Source organism: Palaemon carinicauda, chromosome 35, assembly GCF_036898095.1.
Source record: "Palaemon carinicauda isolate YSFRI2023 chromosome 35, ASM3689809v2, whole genome shotgun sequence".
Classification (NCBI taxonomy): domain Eukaryota; kingdom Metazoa; phylum Arthropoda; class Malacostraca; order Decapoda; family Palaemonidae; genus Palaemon; species Palaemon carinicauda.
In genome coordinates this window covers 78,157,872-78,183,832 of record NC_090759.1, presented here as the reverse complement: position 1 = coordinate 78,183,832, position 25,961 = coordinate 78,157,872, and the positions used below count along the sequence as shown (strand labels likewise).

Sequence of the window (25,961 nt, the reverse complement as noted above, 5' to 3'; positions counted from 1 at the left end):
AATGAGAGTGACCCCCATGATAGTTAAGTATTGCCTGGCACCTCCTACCCATTGAGGCAATCAGATGGCACTTCACGTGTTGATCCATGCTACTGATAGCTGTTCCATAATCTTAAAATGATGCTAAGGGACACACTGAAAACCCTCGCAACCTCTTAATCTCTGGATTCACCTGCTTTCAATCATCCAATGGTATTGTTCCTGTGTTGCAATCAGCCTTGGCATTATGAAAGCTTCACTGACAGTTGTGAACTGAGTACAGTAAAGTCATAAACCCTGCACTTTAATAGGGCTTCTTGTGCCTCTTACACATGCAGACCACAAAGATCATTGCAAAAGCTTAATTGACAGCAGTTGCGTTTTTGTGAGCATTAACGTTTCGTCCTTTGTCTTCAATGACACCAAATTCCGAACAACTTACTTGCTGAAAATGCATTAGGCTATCTTAATAACACCCTATATAAGCTTCTGGAACATAATGATACCACACATCCATATTTATTAGGAATTTCCCTTTTGCATTAATTTTTATGAAGAGAATATTTGTGAGCATAATACTGTACTAGTATACACTTCCCCATTCCATACTCAACTGCATAATAAACAAATGATACACAGTATCATCTTAAAAAATAAAGGTTTTGGGACTTTAAGGAACACTAATACAGAATATCAGCTTAAATAACAGAAATAACTTGGTCTACACAACACAAATTCCATCTAATTACACATTAGTCAAGAGAAAATTGAAGGCCACTTAGATCAGTTCATGATATAAGATGCAACTTCTTTAAGAAGTATTGTTTCCTGAAACAGAAAAATAAAATGATAATTTCCAACGTGAAAACCTCACGTCAAAATAATAGCCTAAAATTACAATTTCTAAAAGTAATTTGTATTTTTCCCAACTATACAAGCCTGAGTCTTTTAAATAGGAGATTGGTTTAAGCACACAGCTGGAACTGCCCCTCTTGCCAATACACTTTAGTCACTTAAAGGTTTAAAGGTCGCTCATGAATGGCAGAGGCAATGGAGAGAGTTACTGCCCTATCAGGCAGGACAATGCCTTAGAGACTGACCATATATTCATATCAGTGCCCAAGCCCCCTCTCCACCCAAGCTAGGACCAAGGAGGGCCAGGCAATGGCTGCTGATGACTCTCTTAGAAGAGCTGCTTATCATAAGCTAAAGTCTCTTCTAACCTTACCAAATGGAAAGTAGCCATTGAACAATTACAGTGTAGTAGTTGACCCCATAAGCAAAGAAGAATTGTTTGGTAATCTCAGCGTTGTCAGGTGTATGAGGAAAGAGGAGAAAACAGAAAGAATAGGCCGCCCAATTTGGTGTATATGTAGGCAAAGGAAAAAACCATAACTAGAGAGAATAATTCAATGTAGTACTGTCTGGCCTGTTAAAGGACCCAATAAATCTCTGGCGGTAATATCTCATTGGGTGGCTGGTGCCTTGGCTAACATACTACCTCCTCCTCAGTTTTTTCCTCACCACTGCCTTCCCTTGATTTAAAAGTTACTCATGAATGGTAGAAGCAAGGGACAGTAACAATGATCATATACACATATGATCAGTGTCCAAGCTCTCTTTCCATCAAGCTAGGAACAGGGAGGACCAGGCAATGGCTGGTGATGACTCAGCAGGTTGACCTATAGGCTCTCCCAAACCACGCATCCTTAGCTCAGAAGGATAGTGTGGTTGCAAACACAACAAGAAACCATTGAGCCTGAGAGGGTCTCGAACCCCCATCCAAACATGAAAAATTTGGAGATAATTTGTATTTTTCCTAACCATACAAACCTTAGCTATTTACATAGGGTATTACTACCCCCGCGCTAGTTAGCAGGGGGTAGGGGAGGGGTAGCTAGCTACCCCTCCCCCCTCACACACTAGTGAACTGACTCACTTCGCTTAGAGGTAGGACTTGACTTGGGGGACAGGGCTGGCGGGCAAAAATGTGAAAATAGCTAAGGTTTGTATGGTTAGGAAAAATACAAATTATCTCCGAATTTGTCATTTGTTTCATAACCGAAATACAAACCACGCTATTTACATAGGGGGACTTACGCCTTAGGAAGGGTGGAAAGTACCCAGACATACTGGCTTTGGGTTTACCCGGGGACTCATAATCCGAGTGAGCAGCACTTCGAGAAAAAGTGTCCCTGCACCTCGCAAGTTCCTTGCGACGCAAGGAGCGTGCGGCCTACATAAGCTTGTGTGTGGAGGGATGAAGCGTGACTTGTCCTAGGCAGTCGACCTGAAGACCTTTAGATGGAATTCTGGACTAGGACTTTCCCAATACCACTTCGTCAGGGTATGGGAGACGCGACAGTATCATCTTAATACTAGGAACACAAGGAAGCATGGTTTACCTGCAGAGGTTTGAGGTCAGCTATGCAGAGAACCTAGGATGGTGCTTTCCCCAAGAGAGGGGAGGATGAAGAAAGAAGTAAGGGCCAGACATAACTCTTTCATTCATACAGTCTGACACCGGGTAACAATGCCCTCAACCTTCTGCTACTTGTCCATTAAGGAGCCTGAGATTAGACCAGCTGTTGTGTAGCCACCACAGGCCGATAGAAAAACGTATCGAGGCTCCTGTGGGTCACGTTCTGCAGGTAGTGGGCTGTGAAGGTCGTCCGACGCTTCCAGACTCCAGTTTGTAGCACCTGCGTCACAGAGTAGTTTTCTTGAAGACCAGTGACGTTGCGATGCCTCTGACATCGTGTGCTCTAAGGCTATATGACGGAAGAGGGTCTGGATTCAGGCCGAGATGGATGGTCCTTGAATCCAGGCTGCAAAGGTACTCTTGGTGACCCTCCTCTTCGTCCTTCCTGTGCTCCCAAACAGGGCTGCACGTGAGGACGAACTGCAACTGTTCTTTACGATAACACCTCCGACTCCTTACTGGGCATAGTAGGAGAAGGCCTGGGTCATCTGTTACAGAATGGAGGGGCGAAATCCTGAAGGAGTCGAACCGAAGGTTTGGGACTCCAAGATCTTGAGTCTAGTAACTGACTCAGGGACGAACCCGAACGTTACCTCTCCCTATCTTCTTGAATGGCCGAAGTCGTACGAGAGACCATGAAGTACTGTACGCTGATACGCTTGGCCGAAGCCAGAGCGAGCTGGAGCACCGTCTTCTAAGTCAGGTGCCTATCAGATGCCTAGCGTAATGGTTCACAGGAAGAAGTCTCAAGATCCCTAAGAACGCGAGCCATGTTCCATGTAGGAATTCTCACTTCCGACTGGGTGCAGGTAAGTTCGTAGCTTCGTATGAGCGAAGTAAGATCCCGCGAGGAGGAATTGTCTAACCTTAGAGCCTGAAGGCCAGGCTTGAGGCTGAGTGATAGGCTTTACCGCCGAGAGCAAAGGCGTATTTCCTCCCGCAGATGGACAATAACTCCGCTAACACTGGGATAGTGGCATCGAGGGGAGAGATACCTCTCCCACGACACCAACCACAGAAGACTCTCCACCTCGCCTGGTGGACTCCTGCGGATGACTTCGCAGGTGTCAAGACATCCGCTCCGCGACCTGTTGCAGAACGGAACGCCTCTCTCTGTGAGATGCTGGATGGACTCCAGGCGTGGAGCCAAAGCGGAGCTACGGCTTGGGGTAGATGTAGTGGTGTGGTTGCTTAGCTCTTGTCGTGGGGGAAGCTCTCTCGGGAGTTCCATAAAGGGATGCAGAAGGTCCGGAAACCACTCTGCATGATGCCCTTGCGGAGCTATCAGAGTCATCGACAGGTTGACCGATAGTCTGGTCTTGTTGAGACCCCCTTCCCCTCAGACCCAACGGTGGCAAGGCGTAGACGTCGATGTTGTCCCACCGATGTGGGAAGACATCTCGGCAGGGTGCCTTGGGGTCCGGGGCTGGGGAGAAGTACAGCGACAGCTTGAAATTCAAGGTTGTCGCGAACAGGACCACAAGGTTGGGGCTCGTTGGCTACTGGGGGTTCCAAAGACCACTCGGTACTCTCTATCTGCGATGCTCTGTTCCGACTGTCGGAGAGCACATTCCTTTGTCCGGAATGAAGCGAGCCGATAGTGGTATTGAGTGGACTTCGGCTCATCTCAGTATCTCTACTGTAAGATGGGAAGACAGTTATGAAAAGGTACCTCCCCGCTTCATGAAATAAGCAACTACCGTGGTGCTGTCGCTCACGGAGTGACTCACCGGGGCCTGTTGGAACTGTTGACGGGCCAGAAATATGGCCTTCATCCCTAGCCAACTGATGTGGAGGTACCCTTCTAGTTCTGGCCATAGGCTTAAGATCCTTTGGTTCAGAACGTTCCCCCCCCTTCTTTGACGCTTCCGAGGACAGCATCAAATGGGGGAGGAGGGACGAGAAGATCCACTCTCTAGCAAAGGCTTCGTAGGTCAACCACCGCTGCAGGATCCCTCGTTCCGCAGGTCCCATAGGACCAGAATGTCTGGGGAATCGTGGTCTTGATTCCACCGGGACTAGAGTCGCCAAAGCAGGAGACTCATCCTGAGGCGAGTGTTTGGGACAAGAGGGGTCAAGGAGGAAGGTGACCTAGGAGGCGTATCCAGAAAAAGGCTGGAGACTCTCCTCGCCTGAGGAAAGATTCTACTACTCTCCTCCGCCTTGCTATCCTGTCACCTGGAGGGAAGGCTTAACGGAGATTGGAGTCTAAAATCAAGCCTCGATATCACAGTTATAGCGATGGAAACAGAGAACTTCTCGAGATTTACCATGATCCTTAGATCTTGGCAAAGTCCCAGAGGCTTGTCTCGGTGTCGAAGAAGGGTCGATACCGAAACTGCCGGGGTAGCCAGTCATCCAAAAAGCGAAGAAGGCAGATGCTGCTCCTGTGTGGACATGAGGATTCGGGATGAACTTCCTGGTGAATGCCTGCGGTGCTGTGGAGAGATCGAAGCACAGCACCTTGAACTGGTATATCTGTTGCCTAGGCTGAATTCCAAGTACTTCCTGTAAAGACGGATGGATTGGGATCTGGAAGTACCTGTCTTTCGGATCCAGTATGCACGTGAAGTCTTGTGGTTCCCTAAAAGTCTGATCGAATCTATTGTACCCTACTGACCGAAGTTTGTAAGACAAACTTGTTCAGGGCTAAGAGGACGATGGCGGGACTCCAGCCTTCAGGCGCTTCTTACAAGAAAGAGTCGTTTGAAGAACCTTGGGGGGGAGCCGCCGACAACCTTGGAGAGCATCCTTCTAGAGCATGGTCTCGCCCTCTGCCCGAGGGGCTAGCCCCTTTGCCGATCCCATGGCATAGGGGCTCAGTGACACTGGATTCGCTGAGGTAGAGATGCTACGAAACGGGACACGAAATCCCTGGCTGATCATGGAGATCGTTCAGGAATCGGCCCAGAGTTGCTGCCACTTTGAGGGCGCAACTCCAGGTATCCCCCCCCCCACTGGGGAATGCAGGTAGGGGTTGCCAATCGTAGTGTTTGCGGCCTAGGCCTCCCCCTATAGGATTATTGCCTTCCCAGGAGGGCTCCTCGCCCTTTGTCCCCGACAGGAGGGAGGAAGCTGCATAGACACCTTGTCTAGCTGCTCGTGCCGGTTCTGATGTCCTAGGCTGAACGAGGCAGTTGAAGTTGAGGCGCTGGAGGCTTGTAGGGACTGGATGTAAGCGCCTTGGAGGAGCGAATCATGATACGATTTCCTCCACCTCTCAGTCGCTCGTTCCTTGTCCTTGGGCTGAAACAAGCCCCTTCCAAGGATGGAAGTGTCTGGGTTTGCCGATATCCACAGTAGGGACCCTCGAGAGAAAACCTCTCGGTCACTGCATCTCAATGCTTCAACATCGAGTTTGTCCCCAAGTTCGACACTTGGTGTCGGGAAACGATGGTGCACGTGTCCGAGAGGAGGAAAGTTCCATAACCTTCCCGGAGCTTCCTTGTATAAAACCTCGGGTCGCGACCGGATGGCCAGAGACTCAAGCTCGACGATCAGCCATGAGGTGGCCTGCCTGGTACCCTTTGCGGCTTCCTCCTGGTTCAAGATTCCCGAAGTCGAGAATGTCACCTGCCGGGCGGAGAGTTTCACGAGGAAAAAACCCCCGGAAGGCCCGTTGCATGGAATGGTGGAGAGGAAGAGCTAAATCAGGCTACCCCATGATCTCGAAGTATTCCCTTTGTTGACGACTGACAGAGGCAGTATCAGCAGCCACCGTTAGAGGGAAGGGGATCGGGCGATCCTGAGAAGAGGGATAATGGGGTCTACCTGAAAAGGGAGAAGAATGTTACCCAGACTCTTCTGAAGATTCATCTTGCTCTTGTACGTGCCATGCTCTGCGCTTACGAGGTACAGATCATGACCATGATGATCTGAAAGTATGCGCTCCAGAAAAAAACTCGCCAGGTTGCCCGTGTTGCAAAACCCGACGGGAATCGCGGTCGAAATCGCCCTTGGCGCTTGCGCGATGGTACAATCGTAGCTTCGCGCGCGGGCGAACGTGTGTGCGCATGCGCGCGAGGACGCGTGGGCGCGCGGGCACGTGGGCGCGCGGGCACGTAGGCGCGCGGGCGCGGTCGGAAAATCGAAAATGCGTAAGCAGGTGATGGTGTGTTGGCGAGCGATGGCGCGATTGGCGAGCGATGGTTCTTTGCGGAAGATGGCGCGTTGGCGAGCGATGGTGCGTAGCGACCGATCACGTACAGGAGAGCCAACGCGTGGCCGCGTACGGCGATCTGAAGCGTGGGCGCGTTGGTGCGTTGAAAACGCTAGCGGGCAGGCGAAGAATCGCGCGCAATCTCTAGGAGATCGCTGGCGCGTAGGAGATTGATGGAGCGCGGTTGTGCGACCAGAAGATATCAGCGGGGGGCAGAACCAGATGGCGAGGTTGCGCATACTAGCGAACGCTTGTGGGCGAGTACACAAGACTTCTCGTGGGCGCCCGGGCACTCAGAGATTCGTTCAAATCTAGAGCACAGGAGATCGTCGGCGAGGAGGTGAAGGAATCATCTCTTTAGCCTCCACCCACATCTGGAAGCTCGTGGAGAACGCTGGTGCGCATAGCGCACATCAGGAAAGGGCGCGCAGATGTGCACTGGCGAGCAGGCGATCGTGGGTGTAAAAAGAAGGAACAATCGCCTTGCCTGTGCCTAGATCCAAAGATCGTGGGCGCAAGGGCGAACGTTGGCACGCATTGCGCACATTAGAAAAGGGCGCGCAGATGATTGTGGGCGTACAGGAGTCCTTTGGCGCACAAGGCGCGTAGCAGGAAAAAGGCGTCCAGAAGTGCGCTGGCGAGCTGAAGAGAGCTGGCGCACAGGTTTCAGAGGCGCAGGAGAGCGCTGGCGCGCAGGTGAGCACTGGCGATCAGGAGATCTACGGCGAGACTCAGCTACAGGAGATCGCAGGAGAGAAGTCTGGAACACAGCAGGAGAGCACAAGCGCGCTACTGCGCGTGAGCGCGCAGGAAAAAAACGTGGGCGCGCAGTAAAAAAAACCTGGCACTTAAGGGACTTACCCACATTGTGGAGTAAGCCCTTTTGCCCCGAAGGGACCGAAGCTCGTTGGAAACGAGGTACGTTGGCGCCCACTGCGCATCTTGCGTCCAGGAGAAGGTCTGGCAGGAGGATCCTCTGCGGGGAGGAGAAGATGAAGACGACCGCAGGCAGGAGCACTATCATCAGGCCTCCGAAGAGGAGTCTCTGGAGTGAACTCCCCCGAGGGGGAGAAGCACTTGCAGGAGAGACCGTGGCATCAGCTGCCCCCGAAGGGGACTGAGCCCTCAGCAACAACAGCAGAAGGAGACCTCCAAAGAGGAGTCTCTGTGGTGAACTTCGCCCCCGGGGAAGAAACACTCGCAGGAGAGACCGTAGGGCCTAGCTGCCCCCCGAAGGGGACTGAGCCTTCAGCAACAACAGCAGAAGGAGTCCTCCGAGGAGGAGTCTCTATGAGTGTCCTCTCTCACGAACGAGAGAGGAACACTTCGTAGAAGAGACTGAAGATGGAGCCCATAGGGCCGAAGGGTCAGCCAGTGACCTAGGAGCCAACCTCCGAGGAAGCGCTCCTGCAGCTGCTCAGCCCCTTGAGCATGGCTGCAGGTGAGACCGCTCAGCACCAAGAGCATAGTCGCACAAAAACTATGGTCCGAGAATGTATCCGCTCAGCCCCTTGAGCAAGGTTACAAAAGCGGTCGCTCAGCACCAAGAGCAAAACCGCCGGAGGACCAGGAACATATCATAATTATTAATGGTAAGAGAAGTTTCCCCCGAAAGGGAAAGAAACTCAAACCTGGGCAGGGAACCTCCCTCGGAAGGGAAGTTACCCACCCAAGGTGGCGAACCTCCTGAGTGTTCTAAGATGAACTGAAGAGCTGTCGGTTGTCTCGGGAGAACTTCCAGGAGAAGGAGACACGCCCCTGACGAAGTCCTATAGAGGAGGCAGCAACAGCCGACTCCCCGAGTCCCAGCAAGACAGCTCTGCTTCGTTGTCATATTAGGCAAATGGAAAAACAGATCGTTAACTGTGAAAATAAAAAGTAATTAGTTAACATTCATTCCCCCGGGAAGACTCCGAAGAGGAAACCCGAGGGAAAAGAACACAAGAATTACATAACAGGCAAAAGCCCTCAACCCCACCTACACTCACGGGAAGGGGAAAGGGCGAGAACTGTAACAAAAACAGAATTATAACAGTTATAATTATCCAATTCATTAAAGAATGTTCACTAAAAGTAAGAACGAAAAACCCCGAAGGGAAACGTACTAAAAAGCTGAAAAGTTAACAAATACAATTAGATTTTATAATAAAAATATAATTGAGATAAAAAGTACTGCATAGCAACTACACCCGAACGGAGGAGCTATCGTAGTACTGTATGTAGAAACGTAGTAAAAGGGTGAACGACCTCCAGAGAGAGAGAGAGAGACCGTAGTCAAACTACACTCTCGCGTTCCTACGCTGAACCCCACCTTCCCCGTAGGAAAAGAAGAGAGCGGAGAAACAAAATAATAAGTCCCGCAATGACGACTCCCCACGGCGCCCGTGGAAGGAGCCGACCGAAGGACCAAGGAAGAGATCGCGGCCCATGAAATCACATCGTAGTGCCGGCGGCTACGCGGTGATATCGTACACACACACACACAGCACGAACACTGAAAAGTAGACTTACTGATTTCTATACTCAAATATATACATAAACATAAAAATATGTTTACATATATATATATGAGTACAAGAAAAATAAGTAATTAAGTAGACAAAAAAATAAATGGCTGCCATGCGAGGACGGGAACAGAGACATCCGTTCGTCGTCCGAGCCTAAAGCGAAGTGAGTCAGTTCACTAGTGTGTGAGGGGGGAGGGGTAGCTAGCTACCCCTCCCCTCCCCTACCCCCTGCTAACTAGCGCGGGGGTAGTTAACCCTCGTTAAAAATCTAATGGCTCACCATTTCAGCTACGCCGAAAGTAATACCCTATGTAAATACTGTAGCGTGGTTTGTATTTCGGTTACGGAACAAAGGGACATTTCCAAGGTAACAAAGTACCTTGTCTTAGTCATTCCATGATTTGGAGACACACACAGTTTACTTCTTAAATATCTCCTTAACTTTTTGAATCCTCATCTTACTGATCTTGATTTTAATATCTTGAAGATTCTAAAATTCAGGACGGCCACCATTCCACAAATATCCTTTGATTTTTATAATGGGTTAGTCTTACACTCTTATTAAAGCATACAACTAGATTTGAATTGGCTATATATCTTGTCATTTTCTGAGGCCATCCACAATTAAAGCATTTCCAGAAGGCTAAAGGTATTATTAAAATCTTTACCTAATTTTACCTATCATTTTTATATGTCTTGTAGAGCTGATGGTGCAGTTTTTTAATGCTTAGTTCAGTAAAAATCAGCCCCTTCAACTATTTATCTATTTTTCTTAAAGATTCAAAGTAGATCAAATTGAGTAATGATAAGCAAGTGACTTCAAAAAGCATAGTAGTGAAGTAATAAAAAAAATCAACCTCTAATGGTGTTATTAGTAATTTCCTTAATCTGTAAAGTTTACCAAATGCTGGAATGAAAATTTATGACTTACTCAGTATTAATAAACAATTATGATTTACCACTTGTCCCTCCAATAAGTAAATGCAATACTTAAGTCCTTATAAAGACTCGCAGAACACCAAAAAGCTTAGCTCGTGTGATATCATACAAAATAAAAATAAAATATGCACTCAATACAGTATAATCTATAAAAAGAAAACCAACAAGATTAATTTACAGCACTGTACTGTGCTCTACTAAACATAGTAACATAGTACATGATTCTAACCTGTTTATGACTACGCTTCTTGTTGACTCTGCAGTTGCTGTTGTTGGTTTTGAGGTTGTTGTTCTGCCGGAGGCGGTTCATCCTCTCCAACTTCAATGTTAACGTTTATTTCAAGACGTAAATGAATATTCGTGACCATAAATCCTATTGCAATTAGAAGAGGTAAACGAACACGTGAGGCCCAAGCTAACTTGAAGAGAAATGCAAGCGTGGGGGGAAGTCCTCGTGACCCTCCAACTAATATCGAGGTCAAATCCCGCAACATCTTCAACACATCTGCGGAAGAATAATACCACATAACAAAACATTATAAAACAAAATTCAGTACAGCACAGATTACCACATCAAATTCTTAATTTAAAAATGCCATTGCTTATCAGTCTTTCTAGGCCAACTCAATTTCTGAATCAAATTTCTTCATAAACCCATAAAAGAACCGATAATACATAAACAAATACCGGTAACAATATCACCTTTCAGAGCCATGTCAGTAGATCAATGAATAAAAAATATTTACAAGACAGGCATGATGCAACTTCAGTTGTTTTAGATCCTGAGCAGTAGAAGCTCAGTTGTGCTCACTATAGGAATCTACGACAAATAGGAAGAAAAACTGGCCGAATCCCAAATAGTGGCCCCTCACAGCCAACTGATTCATAAATGAAGTAGAAACACATTCTACTACCTACCAGCAGCTTTCATTATAGGCAAACTAGAGGCTGTGGGTTGTTCACTACTCTTATCTTGGAACATGGTTGGCATAGGTTGATCAGAGAAGCACTCAACATCCTAAACGAGTTTCCTGACCATTCCAATCATGACTGGGAATAGCTAGACAAGGATCTGGTCATTACCCTTCACTCATCAAATACCAAAATTATGACGATTCAAGAGATCCTTCTGTGAGTACACTTGATTATTTCAGGGTAGCCCACTTCGCCCCACCATAAAAGTTTATTGTTATTACTGTACTGCATTTAGTGGCCATCCCATCCTTTGCATCAGGACCACAGCCAATTACACCATCAGTAACTGCTCCCGATATCACAGCATCAACCTTGTGCGATTATCCAAGAGTCAAGAGGCTTCCTGGACCTGCATGTCACCCTGGAGACTTCCCTTAACCCTTTTACCCCCTAAGGACGTACTGGTACGTTTCACAAAAGCCATCCCTTTACCCCCCAAGGACGTACCGGTACGTCCTTGCAAAAAAATGCTAAAAAAATTTGTTTTTCATATATTTTGATAATTTTTTGAGAAAATTCAGGCATTTTCCAAGAGAATGAGACCAACCTGACCTCTCTATGACCAAAATTAAGGCTGTTAGACTAATTTAAAAAAAAAAAATATACAGCAAAATGTGCTGGGAAAAAAATAACCCCCTGGGGGTTAAGGGTTGGAAATTTCCAAATACCCCAGGGGTAAAAGGGTTAACTTGCATATAACCATAGATGCCGTCACCCCTTTACCCTTTTCAACACCAGTAATTGCCATTATAAGGGAACTTTCTGATATAAAACACCAGTAATTGTCATTATAGGGGAATTTGCAAATATTAAGGAGATATATAGTACCCTACCTTGTCAAATATAAAAAAGGCAAGGTAAGTGTTGCTTTAATTTCCCACTGTATAGTCAAAGAGAGAGAGAGAGAGAGAGAAAGACTTTAATCGCTTTTAAATCCAGTTTCTATTGTTTATACCATAGTTTCCTGTTACAACTACACAAACATATAAATAGGCGAGTGTTCATATCGAATATTATCATTACTATTACTAACTAACCTACAACTCTGGTTGGAAAAGCAGGATGCTATAATTATGCCCAAGGGCTCTAGCAGGGAAAACTGCCTGTGAGGAAAGAAATAATGAAATAGATAAAATAATGTGCCTAAGTTTACCCTCAAACAAGAGAATTCTCACCCGAGAAAGTGGTAGACCATGGTACAGATACTAGGACATTACCGAAGACTATTATTATTATTATTTGCAAAGCTACAACCCTAGTTGGAAAAGTAGTATGCTATAAGCCAAGGGCTCCAACAGGGAAAATACCCCAGTAAGGAAAGGAAATAAGGAAACTACAGGAGATGTAATGAACAACTAGAATAAAATATTTTAAGAACAGTAACAACATTAAAATAGATTTTTCTTAAAAATAAACTATAAAAACTTGAAAAAAAAATAATAGGAAGAGAAATAAGATAGAACAGAGTGCCTAAGTGTACCCTCAAGCAAGAGAACTCTACCCCAAGACTGAAAGACCATGCTACAGAGGCTATGGCACTATCCAAGACCAGAAAGCAATGGTTTGATTTTGGAGTGTCCTCCTAGAAGAGCTGCTTACCATAACTAAAGAGTCTCTTCTACCCTTACCAAGAGGAAAGTAGCCACTGAACAATTACATTGCAGTAGTTAACCCCTTGAGCGAGGAAGAATTGTTTGGTAATCTCAGTGTTGTCCGATGTATGAGGACAGAGGAGAATATGTAAAGAATAGGCCAGACTTTTAGGGAAATGAGCCATAACTGGAGAGCAGGATCCAATGTAGTACTGTCTGGCAAGTCAAAGGAACCAATAACTCTCTAGTGATAGCAACTCAATGGGTGGCTGGTGCCCTAGCCAACCTACTACCTTATAGAGAATAATGATTTGCTTTTGGAGTGTCCTTTTTCTAGAAGAGTTGCTTACCATCACTAGAAAGTCTCTTCTACCCTTACCATACAATAGAATTCTTGTAATGATCAATGGGGGATTTGGGCAGCCTGTCAAGACACTTCTTGAGTACAGTGTACAGTACTGTATATTGCTTGACAAAATTGTGCATTTTGTTTTTTAATACACATTTAAAGGAATAATACAAGTTTAAATCTTATTTATTTTGAATTCAGGCATCAGTATTAACATCCCAATTTTTTCAAAGTAATTTGTATTTCCCCCAATTATACAGACCTGAGTCCTTTAATATGAATACAGTATGTCTTTGCAAAGCACGAACAGCCATTAAAACTTCATGAGGAAGTTATAACTACCAACACATAGAATAAGAGAAAACCCATCCACATGTTAATCAGAATATGCACTTTTGACCTGGGAATTACAAGGTGGCTGAGGCAGGAAGTGTAACTTAAAGGACAAAATACTTTTAAACATTTGAGATTTTTTCCTGCACAAACACAAACCATCTTCCTTTAATAGAAAACTCATCCTTAAGAGGGAAGAAGTCCCTACAAACCAAATTCTGGCTGTTTCAACCTTCCCAGCAATTGTACAAGTTCCTGACCCTTCATCATATAGCTTATGACCAGACTGTGGGATGATCTTCCTAATCAGGCAGTTGTATTCCTTAGAACTTCAGAAAATTAAACTTACAGCGAATGATTTTACATTGAACAGGCTGACATAAGTCTCTCTACCTTGTGTACATTTCAATGTTGTTACTGATCTTAAGATATCTTATATCAATTATTAATTACTTCTCCTATAATTTATCCATTTCCTTAATTTCTTCGCTCATTGGTCTATCTATCCCTCCTGGGGCCCTTTGGCTCAGAGCATCCTGTTCTTCCAACTAGAGTTATAGATTGGCTAGTAATAATAATATAGGAGCAAAGGCGATGACTCCTGCCCATCTCCTAACATTGTGCATAGGGATGCTATGGGCGTTAGGTTATGCCCCTAAATAGAATAAATGGTACTCACTCACAGGATAACCTGCATCCTCGTACCATATAGGATATGTTGTAAGAATGTATCCGTAGCTATTTTGAGAACAAGGATCAAATAATTAATATCCATCCTCCCACTTATTGAGGAGGATAGCCTATATGAGACAGTACTTCCTAACAGATCCAGTGAAGCCGTTCTGTAGTTTTTTTTGTCTCAAAACATGGTCCAATAATATCTAGCATATCTCTGTGGTCATGCTGACTACGACTACATTTCTTTGTAAAAAAAAAAACCACACTTTGTAACATTGCTTTAATTTTGGTAGCTTAAAACCGAAATTATCATAAATAAAATATAGATTATGATTTTTTCAATTTAATCTATGAATAATAAGACTTAATATACAGTACAGTTATTTCAAAATTTAGAATCAAACGTCCTTCTGCTAAGAGTCAACTCTGAATGAAATCTTGTCACTCAAAAATATAACGAAATGCTTGCGGAAATTCTATGCAGCTACAATGACAACACTGCATTTATCCACATTGAGTGTGGTCGAGGCGGCAATGCTGACCAAATCCCGTTTCTAAAGAAAAGTTGCTCAGTTATGAAGCTCACCTGCATCCAACATCTAGTCCGGCCCATAGTGGCTACAAATTCTGCACCTCTAAGAGACAGGAAAAAGGAAATTAGAAGGCCTGTCATTCTACCTTTCCTTCTAAGCTTATGCCAAATCCAGTATCTTAAATGAGATGCTTCTTGTCCCATGAGGGAGCTAGGTTGGCTGCATAACCTGTCGAGCCACCACCAGACCAAAGGTAAACCTTTACTCTTGGACTTATGGCCATACTCCCAAAGGTATTGGGAGGTACAGTTTAGGTTGACTGGCATTACCAGACTCCTACTTTGATACTCAAGCCAAGCCAATGAAAAGTTCTACCCTAGTGCTAAGATGGCCCTAATACTGCTAACTTTGTGCGCCCTTGTCTGAGTTGGACCTCCAACCCCCTCGCTGGTTGAGGGATAGGCACATTGATGGTCTCAGGAACCCAGAAAGAAACTGTGTTCTTATAGTATTTTCAACTCACTCCCAGCATGAAGACCAGGCAGCAATTACTACCATTTGCATATTCATTGAAGGACCCAATACAATCTTTAAAAAATCAGAACTAATAACAACTAGCCATTCACAGTACGGTACTGTATTCCACTACGACCAATTCTGATTTCTTACTACCTCATAATTTTTGTAAGCCTAGGTTAAAATGAAGATAAGAAGACAGGTTACTCTTAGCGTTACAGAAAACAAGTTTAAGTCCTGTATTTTGAGCCACAGCCAAATTCACCATTGTGCTAGAACTTTACCGTAAGGATATCAAGAGATATGTCACAGCCTATGGGTCCATTACCTAACCTGACTTACATTGTTGTGTCTTTACTTACGACAGCCCCTATTTTCCTACATCAACAAATCTCAAATAAAAATACTTCATAGTTTGCGTATGACACTCAGATGTGGCAAATTCCCAGGAGAAAAACATAACATATACTGTATTGTAACTTCACGTGACCCCCCCTAAGCTGACTTAATGTGAGATATCTTTCATTAACTGAGGGAGGAAGGAGTTTTCAACTCCTGTGGACCTCTCTCTCTCTCTACCTTTGCAATTATAATGCACTTAAATCACTAAAGTCAAGAAGATTATAATCTTACGGCATCTTCCGTTTCTCTAACACGCAATCTTCTCGTTTTCAGTTAAGAATTCTGAGAGGAACGAATAACTTGTGTATAGAATGATTCCACTCCTACATTATATCATAAGTGAAACAAACAACTGCAGTACTGTTATGAATTGAGACCTAGTCATAAAAATTATGGGACCTATGATAGACTATATTGTGATTGGATAAAGAATTTGTCCAGGGTAAAAAAAGAGGAAAGAGGAGAATCTGGACAAAATAGGCCAGACTATTCGTTATATGTGTAGGCATAAAAAAATTTAAATATTTCCAGAGAGGGGTCCAATGCTGTAGTATCTGGCCAGTCAAAGGACCCCATAACACTCTAGCGTTTGTATCTCGACGGGTGTTTGGTGCCTTGGCCAAGCTTGTATAGTAGATGTGGAGGCAAGAGATTGCCCCAAAAAAAGTCTCGTGACAGGATAACTATTTCTGATTGCAAATGGCTACCAGTACTAATACAGAAATATGGAAAAGGAAAATCAAAGTCTGAATATGATCAACACCTGACAGGAGTTTAAAAAAACTAAAGTAGGCCTACCCAGATTATTAGTAGTCACCAACTAAAGGTTATAGGGTTCTAAATAATGGGTTTGAAGAAATCTAGAAGCATTTGTAGGAAGCTGGGTCACTGTTCAAAAAATAAGTCAAGAGTTCTAACTTAACCTACCTTACTGTAACCTAACTATTAAAGAAATTATATATATGTACCCAAGATACATGAAATCTATTTGATTGTCATTTCCAAACTCCCCTAATATTATACTAAAACCATAAAAATGTTATTTTCATTAGTAAAATAAATTTTTGAATATACTTACCCGATAATCATGTAGCTGTCAACTCTGTTGCCCGACAGAATTCTATGGAGGGATACGCCAGCTATCACAATACTAGAAGGGGGTGTACTTACCAGCGCCACCTGTGGCCAGGTACTCAAGTACTTCTTGTTGACACCTCCTCAATTATTCCTCGGTCCCACTGGTTCTCTATGGGGAGGAAGGGAGGGTCAATTAAATCATGATTATCGGGTAAGTATATTCAAAAATTTATTTTACTAATGAAAATAACATTTTTCAATATTAAACTTACCCGATAATCATGTAGCTGATTCACACCCAGGGGGGTGGGTGAAAACCAGTGTACAAGATTAAAGGATAGCTAAGTATCCCATATTTCATATAACAGTTATCTCAAATAACAATGAAATAATAAGTACCTGGTAAGGAAGTCGAATTGAACCGTTACTCTGTCTCTTTTTTAAGTTCGTCTTCCTTAATGAGCGCAGCGTTCCTCTTGGAGGCTGAATCAACCCAAAGGTGCTAAAGTATACAGGGCTGCAACCCATACTAAAGGACCTCATCACAACCTTTAACCTTGGCGCTTCTCAAGAAAGAATTGACCACCCGCCAAATCAACAAGGATGTGGAAGGCTTCTTAGCCGACCGAACAACCCATAAAAAGTATTCAAGAGAAAGGTTAAAAAGTTATGGAATTATGGGAATGTAGTGGCTGAGCCCTCGCCTACTACTGCATTCGTTGCTACGAATGGACCCAGGGTGTAGCAGTACTCGTAAAGAGACTGGACATCTTTGAGATAGAATGATGCGAACACTGACTTGCTTCTCCAATAAGTTGCATCCATAACACTCTGCAGAGAACGGTTCTGTTTGAAGGCCACTGAAGTAGCCACAGCTCTCACTTCATGTGTCCTTACCTTCAGCAAAGCAAGGTCTTCTTCCTTCAGATGAGAATTTGCTTCTCTAATCAGAAGCCTGATGTAGTAAGAAACTGAGTTCTTAGACATTGGTAGAGAAGGCTTCTTGATAGCACACCATAAGGCTTCTGATTGTCCTCGTAATGGTTTTGACCTTCTTAGATAGTACTTAAGAGCTCTAACAGGGCAAAGTACTCTCTCTAGTTCGTTCCCCACCATGTTGGACAGGCTTGGGATCTCGAACGACTTAGGGCAAGGACGGGAAGGAAGCTCGTTTTAGCCAAAAAAAAACCGAGCCGCAAGGAACATGTAGCCGTTTCAGATGTGAAACCTATGTTCCTGCTGAAGGCGTGGATCTCACTTACTCTTTTACCTGTTGCTAAGCACACGAGGAAAAGAGTTTCTAATGTGAGGTCCTTAAAAGAGGCTGATTGGAACGGTTCAAATCCTGATGACATTAGGAACCTTAGGACCACGTCTAGATTCCAGCCTGGAGTGGACAACCGACGTTCCTTTGAGGTCTCAAAAGACCTAAGGAGGTCCTGTAGATCTTTGTTGGAGGAAAGATCCAAGCCTCTGTGGCGGAAAACCGCTGCCAACATACTTCTGTAACCCTTGATCGTAGGAGCTGATAGGGATTTTACGTTCCTTAGATGTAACAGGAAGTCAGCAATCTGGGTTACAGTGGTACTGGTTGAGGAAAACTGCATTGGCCTTGCACCAGCTTCGGAAGACTTCCCATTAAGACTGATAGACTCTGAGAGTGGATGTCGTCCTTGCTCTGGCAATCGTTCTGGCTGCCTCCTTCGAAAAGCCTCTAGTTCTTGAGAGACTTTCGATAGTCTGAAGGCAGTCAGACGAAGAGCGTGGAGGTTTGGGTGTACCTTCTTTACGTGAGGTTGACGCAGAAGGTCCACTCTAGGAGGAAGAGTCCTGGGAACGTCGACCAGCCATTGCAGTACCTCGGTGAACCCTTCTCTCGCGGGTCAGAGGGGAGCAACCAACGTCAACCGTGTCCCTTTGTGAGAGGCGAACTTCTGAAGTACCCTGTTGACAATCTTGAACGGCGGGAATGCATACAGGTTGAGATGGGACCAATCCAGCAGAAAGGCATCCACGCGAACTGCTGCTGGGTCTGGAATCGGAGAACAATACAAGAGGAGCTTCTTGGTCATCGAGGTAGCGAATAGAACTATGGTTGGCTGACCCCACAGGGCCCAAAGTCTGCTGCAAACATTCTTGTGAAGGGTCCACTCTGTGGGGAAGACCTGACCCTTACGGCTGAGGCGATCTGCCATGACATTCATATCGCCCTGAATGAGCCTCGTTACCAGCGTGAGCTTTCGATCTTTGACCAAATGAGGAGGACCCTTGCGATCTTGAACAACTTCCTCGAATGAGTCCCTCTCTGCTTGGAGATGTAAGCCAAGGCTGTGGTGTAGACGGAGTTCACCTCCACCGCCTTGTTAAGCTGGAGGGACTTGAAGTTTATCAAGGCCAGATGAACTGCCAACAACTCCTTGCAATAGATGTGAAGTGTCCTTCGCTCCTGATTCCATGTTCCCGAGCATTCCTGTCCGTCCAGTGTCGCACCCCAGCCCGTGTCCGATGCGTCCGAGAAGAGACGGTGGTCGGGGGTCTGAACAGCCAAAGGTAGACCTTCCTTGAGAAGAATGCTGTTCTTCCACCACGTTAGAGTAGACCTCATCTCTTCGGAAACAGGAACTGAGCCCGTCTCTAGCGTCATGTCCTTTATCCAGTGAGCAGCTAGATGATACTGAAGGGGGCGGAGGTGGAGTCTCCCTAACTCGATGAACAGGGCCAGCGATGAAAGTGTCCCTGTTAGACTCATCCCCTGCCTGACTAAGCATCGGTTCCTTCTCAGCATGCTCTGGATGCATTCTAGGGCTTGGAAGATCCTTGGGGCCGACGGACAAGTCCGAAAAGCTCGACTCTGAAGATCCATACCCAAGGAAACAATGGTCTGGGATGGAACGAGCTGAGACTCCTCAAAATTGACCAGGAGGCCCAGTTCCTTGGTCAGATCCATAGTCCATTTGAAAATCTCCAGACAGCGATGACTTGTGGGAGCTCTTAAAAGCCAGTCGTCTGACGGAGCCGGACACAAGATCATGATACTGCTGCACAGTCTGTAAACTGTCAATCATGGGCAAGCGAGGAAGTACAGTGACAACCCGAATCTGTCTAGACTATCTGGGTCGTACAGACAACTCCTTAACGGGTTGCTGAGGTTGCCGCACTGCGTCACAACAAGTCCCTTCTGTTGGTTGTTGACACATTGACTCCGTAAACAAAAAATCCTCTAACAAGGACTAAGCTTGGACTGCATGTCATGCAACACAGCTCAAGGTCTATGGGAGCAGGTGTGGTAACAGACGGGATTAGCGGCTGAAGTGGAACCATTACCTTCCCTGTAAGCATGTTATGCTTAAATAAAAGTCCATAAGAGGTTATGCAGCTAAAGGCTCCCTCCAAATGACAGAGTCCTCAAGGGAATATCAGAAGGAGGGAGAAAAGAACTTTCTCATCTACAGGGACCTTATCCTAGAAAAGCTAAGTTCTCTGAGTGAGGGTTCACTGGTGCAAAAGCAGCAGACTAGAAGGCAACGTTATGAAACTGCTTGACAGTCTAGTGAGTTGGCAACAACCCAAGATATGTTGAGAAGCATGCGGTAAGGTATGCAGAGCATGATGAATGCAGAGTATGCTGTATGCAGAGCATGCTGTATGTAGAGCATGTTGTATGCAGAGAATGCTGAATGCAGAGCATGCTGTATGCAGAGCATGTTGTATGCAGAGCATGCTGAATGCAGAGCATGCTGAATGCTGAGCATGTAGTAAGCAGAGCCTGCTGTAAGCAGAGCCTGCTGTAAGCAGAGCCTGCTGTAAGGAAAGCAGAGCGTGTGCATGGCGTTTAACATTTCTCAGAAATTCCATGACCAGTGCTAGAGTGCTTTATGCATGCTTGCATGGGGTTTAAAAATCAACATAATGTTTACCTTACATTCATAACTCATGATTCATATTTTTGCCATGGTTTGAAAATGGAGGTAAGGTATGCTGAACAGCAGAGTCAGAACGAGCTGGAACAACAACAGTGGAAGGTGCAGAAAGTTCCTGTTCCTGTGGTATGAGTGGAGCGTGAAGAGACCGAGGTTGCGCAGAACAAGGTAAAGTTCCCGCAAGCAGAGGTGTCTGAGGCGCAGGATCAGGGTGCACGGGTTGAGCTCGGTGCAGCAGCTGAGGAGACTGACTCACAGGTGGAAGAGGTTGTACCTCCACCGAGAGTTGCACCACCGGTGGAGCAGCCAGGGGAGGAGGAGGAAGAGTGGAGTAATCCTCCTGATCCCAAACCGAAGGTTGCCTTAAAGAAGGCTGAGGCTGAACAACACTGGGAACAGCGAACACAGAAAGAGGTTCAACATCGTACGCCTGGCAGATGGTGCTGCGACTGGGTGCAGCGAGTGCAGGCGGGTTGAGCACAGGCTGAACGGGTGCAGGTGGAGGTGCAACACTCTCAGCCCGACACTCACGCAACAGGTCCGAAAGCTGTGCTTGCATGGACTGTAGTAGAGTCCACAACATCGTACGCCTGGCAGATGGTGCTGCGACTGGGTGCAGCGAGTGCAGGCGGGTTGAGCACAGGCTGAAAGGGTGCAGGTGGAGGTGCAACACTCTCAGCCCGACACTCACGCAACAGGTCCGAAAGCTGTGCTTGCATGGACTGTAGTAGAGTCCACAACATCGTACGCCTGGCAGATGGTGCTGCGACTGGGTGCAGCGAGTGCAGGCGGGTTGAGCACAGGCTGAAAGGGTGCAGGTGGAGTTGCAACACTCTCAGCCCGACACTCACGCAACAGGTCCGAAAGCTGTGCTTGCATGGACTGTAGTAGAGTCCACAACATCGTACGCCTGGCAGATGGTGCTGCGACTGGGTGCAGCGAGTGCAGGCGGGTGCAGCACAGGCTGAACGGGTGCAGCCGGTTGGTGCACCACCGGTGCAGGCGGGTGCAGCACAGGCTGAACGGGTGCAGGCGGTTGGTGCACCACCGGTGCAGGAGGAGGAGGAGGTGCAACACTCTCAGCACGACACTCACGCATCAGGTCCGAAAGCTGTGCTTGCATGGACTGTAGTAGAGTCCACAACATCGTACGCCTGGCAGGTGGTACTGTGATCAGGCGGAGCGAGCATAGGCGGGGGGAGTGTAGGCGCACTCTCAGCCCGACAAACTGATGACTGAGGAGAGTCAGAGCTAACCCAATGACTGCATCCGGGTTGTTGAACTTTACTTCGTACGTCTGGCATAGGTCTGGACTTTACGTTTAAGAGGTCTTGAGACCTGAGACCAGCGTTACTCTGCCTTTATTTTCTCCTCTAAATCTCTTCTGCAGACGAGCAAAATAAGGGCTCAATCGTCTGCGGGTGGGAGTGACGGTCTCGGTAAGACACGCCCACAACCACCGAGGATACTTCTGTGCGCCGATCAAGGCCTGCCGAACCCTTTGCCCTTCGACATTGCTTCTCCCCTGGGCTTGGGAGCTTGCAAGAGGTCCCGGACTGGGAGGACGACTGGCGCGCACAAAAGTACCCTCACGCATAACACTGACATACTTTGCGCTAATCACTTATCACTTTGATTTCTGTTTGCACTTATTTCACTGAACTCGAAACTTTAAGTGGTTTGTACCTGAAACACGCAATTCTATCCTTCTCAAAAGTTAGTAATTGCGAAAACAGAATTACAATGTAACAGAAAAATCTAATGAAAGAAAATTCAGTGGCTGGAAAGAGACTAAACACTAGATCACTCTAGAAACGTTTAGTTTCTTCCCCTAAAGAGACTAGGGATTAGAGCAAAACGATAACGACGTTACTCGTACGCCTGGCAGGCTTGAGGGAAACGTTTATCCTCTTTCTCCCTCCGTCTCTATCTCTCTCTCTCTTGACTTAGAACCTGAGAGAAGAGCCCAATCATATATATCGTTAAAACATATTATTGTTAAAGGAAAAAAAAAAACTGAAATATTTCCCAAAAAGAAAAGTTCCTTATTAGGATCAAAACCATTAAGTTAAGAAAGAATGAACAAAACGCTAGACACGGTTACTCTTACTGCAATGTGAAACCGTGAACATTCTTTCTCTATCGTAACGATAGAGTGCAAGTTGAAACGTTCTGAACGTCAACAACTGCCGAGACAAACAAAACGTTAGTTCAACTTTGAAAAAGTACGAGACTATCAAAGAAATTCTTTCAAGACCTTAAAATAGCATAATATGTTAACGGGTAAAACCGAAATGACGGGCTCACGATAATTAACTTCGGTACCAAGAAAAGACCGCCTACTATTAGGAAGGTCGAATATAAACAAATATAAAAATTAATTTTAATAAGTTTATAATAAAAGGAAGTTAATCGAAGAGGCCTATAAGAGGCGGAGAGATATAAAATAAATCTATAACTTTTGTTAAGCAAAATTAAGAAAGAGAGTCTATACTCTCTTAGACACCAACACTTCCGTCTAAGGGAAGGGTCGGCCATTGAAAGGTGAACGAGAGTTCATACTCTCTTCGTCACCAAAATTAATCAAATTAATTCCAAAAGCTAACTAAGCTAAAATAGAAGTTTCCAGTAAAGCGACAGCCGAAATCAAAGAGAAATACTTCACCAAAGTCGTGAAAATACTCCAAGAACATAAGCGTATCCCAGAACGTCTCGTCAGAAGCACGACAGAGGAATAATTGAGGAGGTGTCAACAAGAAGTACTTGAGTACCTGGCCACAGGTGGCGCTGGTAAGTACACCCCCTTCTAGTATTGTGATAGCTGGCGTATCCCTCCATAGAATTCTGTCGGGCAACAGAGTTGACAGCTACATGATTATCGGGTAAGTTTAATATTGAAAAATAAAGGTAATCATTTACTATAGTACTAATATTTACATAATTAGGTAAGTTAATGGGGGGTATATATGATGACACCCATATCCCATTACTCCCTAATTTTCAACCCTATTGCTGAGACTGTGGCAGTCTAAAGGGGTTCGCAGGAGGGCACTAGTCCTTCATTAGGTAAGGACACAACTTGTAGGTTAGGTTAGGTGGTGTTTTATGCACGAGGTCTTGTCCATGGTTATACAAAGGCTCCACCTAATATACAAGCATTTTGTGGAATGGCAGACACACCCATCAGAAACTTAAGTAAAGGTAACCGGTATTTGTTTATAAGACCACGCTCTCTATATACTACCAAATTAGTATGCAAATATACTGTTTTCCTATATTACTTTTTCATAATTTAAAAATTCGCCACATAGGAAATGAATTAAAATTCAAAAAAATTATAGGATTATACAAAAACTAGCCTGGTTTTCTGACTAAACGGCCTGGAATTGACATCGTCAACATAGTTTGTGATGCCAGCGTACATTTGATAAGTATTCAGAATATATTCTAAATTAAAAAATGGAGTAATTACTCAAAAGTATGAAAAAGCAATACAGGAAAAAATAGCTTTGCATAATTTGGGGTATTATTGTACTGTATTACAGGGTAATGTAACCTAAGGAAAAAAAACTACTTATTCCTATAGAAAATGGTCCGTTCTCTTAGAAAAGAAAATGACACTCGTTCCTGTCGGAAATAAATAGTTTCAGAAATATATATATGTATATATATATCTATATCCACCGATAATGGGGGACCCACAGTGGGAACTCGGGGTTTTGGGTGGGGAAAACATACAGGAAAACATATATTTTCTGTTCGAAATGATACCCTGTAGAATTGTAAAACTTTACCCATTTGATATATATTCAAAATATATACTAAATTAAAAAATGGAGTAACTACTAAAAAGTATGAAAAAGCAATACAGGAAAAAATAGCTTTGCATAATTTGGCATTGTATGGAAAGGTAACCGGAAACTTTGTATATCGGCGGGCAATTGCTCACACGTTCATGAAAAATGGACATCAACTAACCTAAGCTTTCCCCTCTAGCCTACCCTACAAGACGTGTCCTTACCTACTTACCTAACAGGGGGCCGCTACGACTCCCCTTACACTGCCGCATTCTAAGTTAGACATATCAATACATACAGGTGGCCGCTATCATACATACACCCCCCGGTAACCAAAGGGCTCATACAGGGGCGACAGTAAGAACACGCAGACCAAGGTTAAGGTTAAGTGGGACACTGAGGGTAGTTCAAGTTAGGCCATATCCCTTTTGGTAAAATATAATACTTTAATTTTTCTACGCTGAACTGACCTTTGTTCATCAATTTATTGACGCTCCCTAATGAACACGTGGTAGCATAAATATCGGTTAAATATCACCAATATAAAAGAAATCTAAGAATCTACGGTACTATCGTAATCCGTTTGCTCGGGAATACTTTAAGTTATGACAAAAACAGTCTAAATACATTAACGGCTTAGCTGCGTTAATTGGCAGTTAAAACCAAACATTGTTATTGCTTAAACAACTAGTTAAATATCTTACCTGTTGTAATAGGGTATTTACACCCAGAGTTTGTTGAACTCAATTCCGGGATAGCGATGATTATTTACAAAATAGGTTCAGTGTTGCCAGATGGGTTAGTGTAAAAATCCCCAAAACTCATGATAAAAAATCCCCAAAATAACCCAAATATCCCCATTTCCACAAATATATTTTCTTCTGATCATGTAGGCTTTACTCATATAGAAATTACTCACCATACTTCATATAGAGAGCAAGTAAACTAATTGGAACAATATAAAGATTTACTAATTTTCGTTTCTTCATAGAAATTTGTACAGAATGTCCCCATTAGACACCCAAAATCTCTAAATCTAGGGATAAACTCCCATATCTGGCAACGCTGAATAGGTTTGTTTACTTTTGGCTGTAATCTCTTCTTCTTCTTCTTCACTATCATGTGACTTAAGACGTCGACACCGCGCGTAATATGAAAACCCAAATTGCATTTTAGCTGCAATAGTATTTATATTTTGTTTGATGATCGTTATATCATGTAAGAAAATCCTTACAAATAATATATATATATATATATATATATATATATATATATATATATATATATATATATATATATATATATATATATATATATATATATATATATATATATATACGTGTGTGTGTGTACACACACATACCCACATTTGCTTTTTTACAATTATCAACCAAGTAGTGTTCTCTGTCTTGCATGCAGATTTCTTGTGATGTAAAAGTAGGAAGAGTGATGGATGAAATATGGGCTGTAATTATATATACCTTACCATGAATGTGTGAGAGGTCCATTTTCTTTCAAATATTTACATCAACATCTGTCCTTCTGTTAAGACTATCTGTGAAAGGCTGCACTTTTGAGGTTCATGTGATTTAATATATGTAAACTATACCTGCTACTAACTCCAGGTTTGCATGATTTTCGGCCGTATAAAAAAAAACCTATGAAGTTGTGACCTGTGAAACAAATGGACAGAATAGGTAGTCGGTTGACCAAGGCACCACTA

The 25,961-nt window shown here is 44.4% G+C and overlaps 1 protein-coding gene and 1 long non-coding RNA gene across 2 annotated transcripts in view; both read right to left on the bottom strand.

Annotated features, from left to right (window-relative positions):
- LOC137627373 (transmembrane channel-like protein 7) overlaps positions 1 to 25,961 on the bottom strand; it is a 437,009-nt gene that overhangs the window by 127,887 nt on the left and 283,161 nt on the right. The gene's annotated exons all lie outside the window — the stretch shown is intronic.
- On the bottom strand, positions 462 to 25,072 carry LOC137627907 (uncharacterized). Its single transcript, XR_011041242.1, has 3 exons — positions 24,943 to 25,072; positions 10,296 to 10,571; positions 462 to 807 (listed from the first exon to the last, which is right to left on the bottom strand). It is a non-coding gene; the product is annotated as an uncharacterized lncRNA (long non-coding RNA).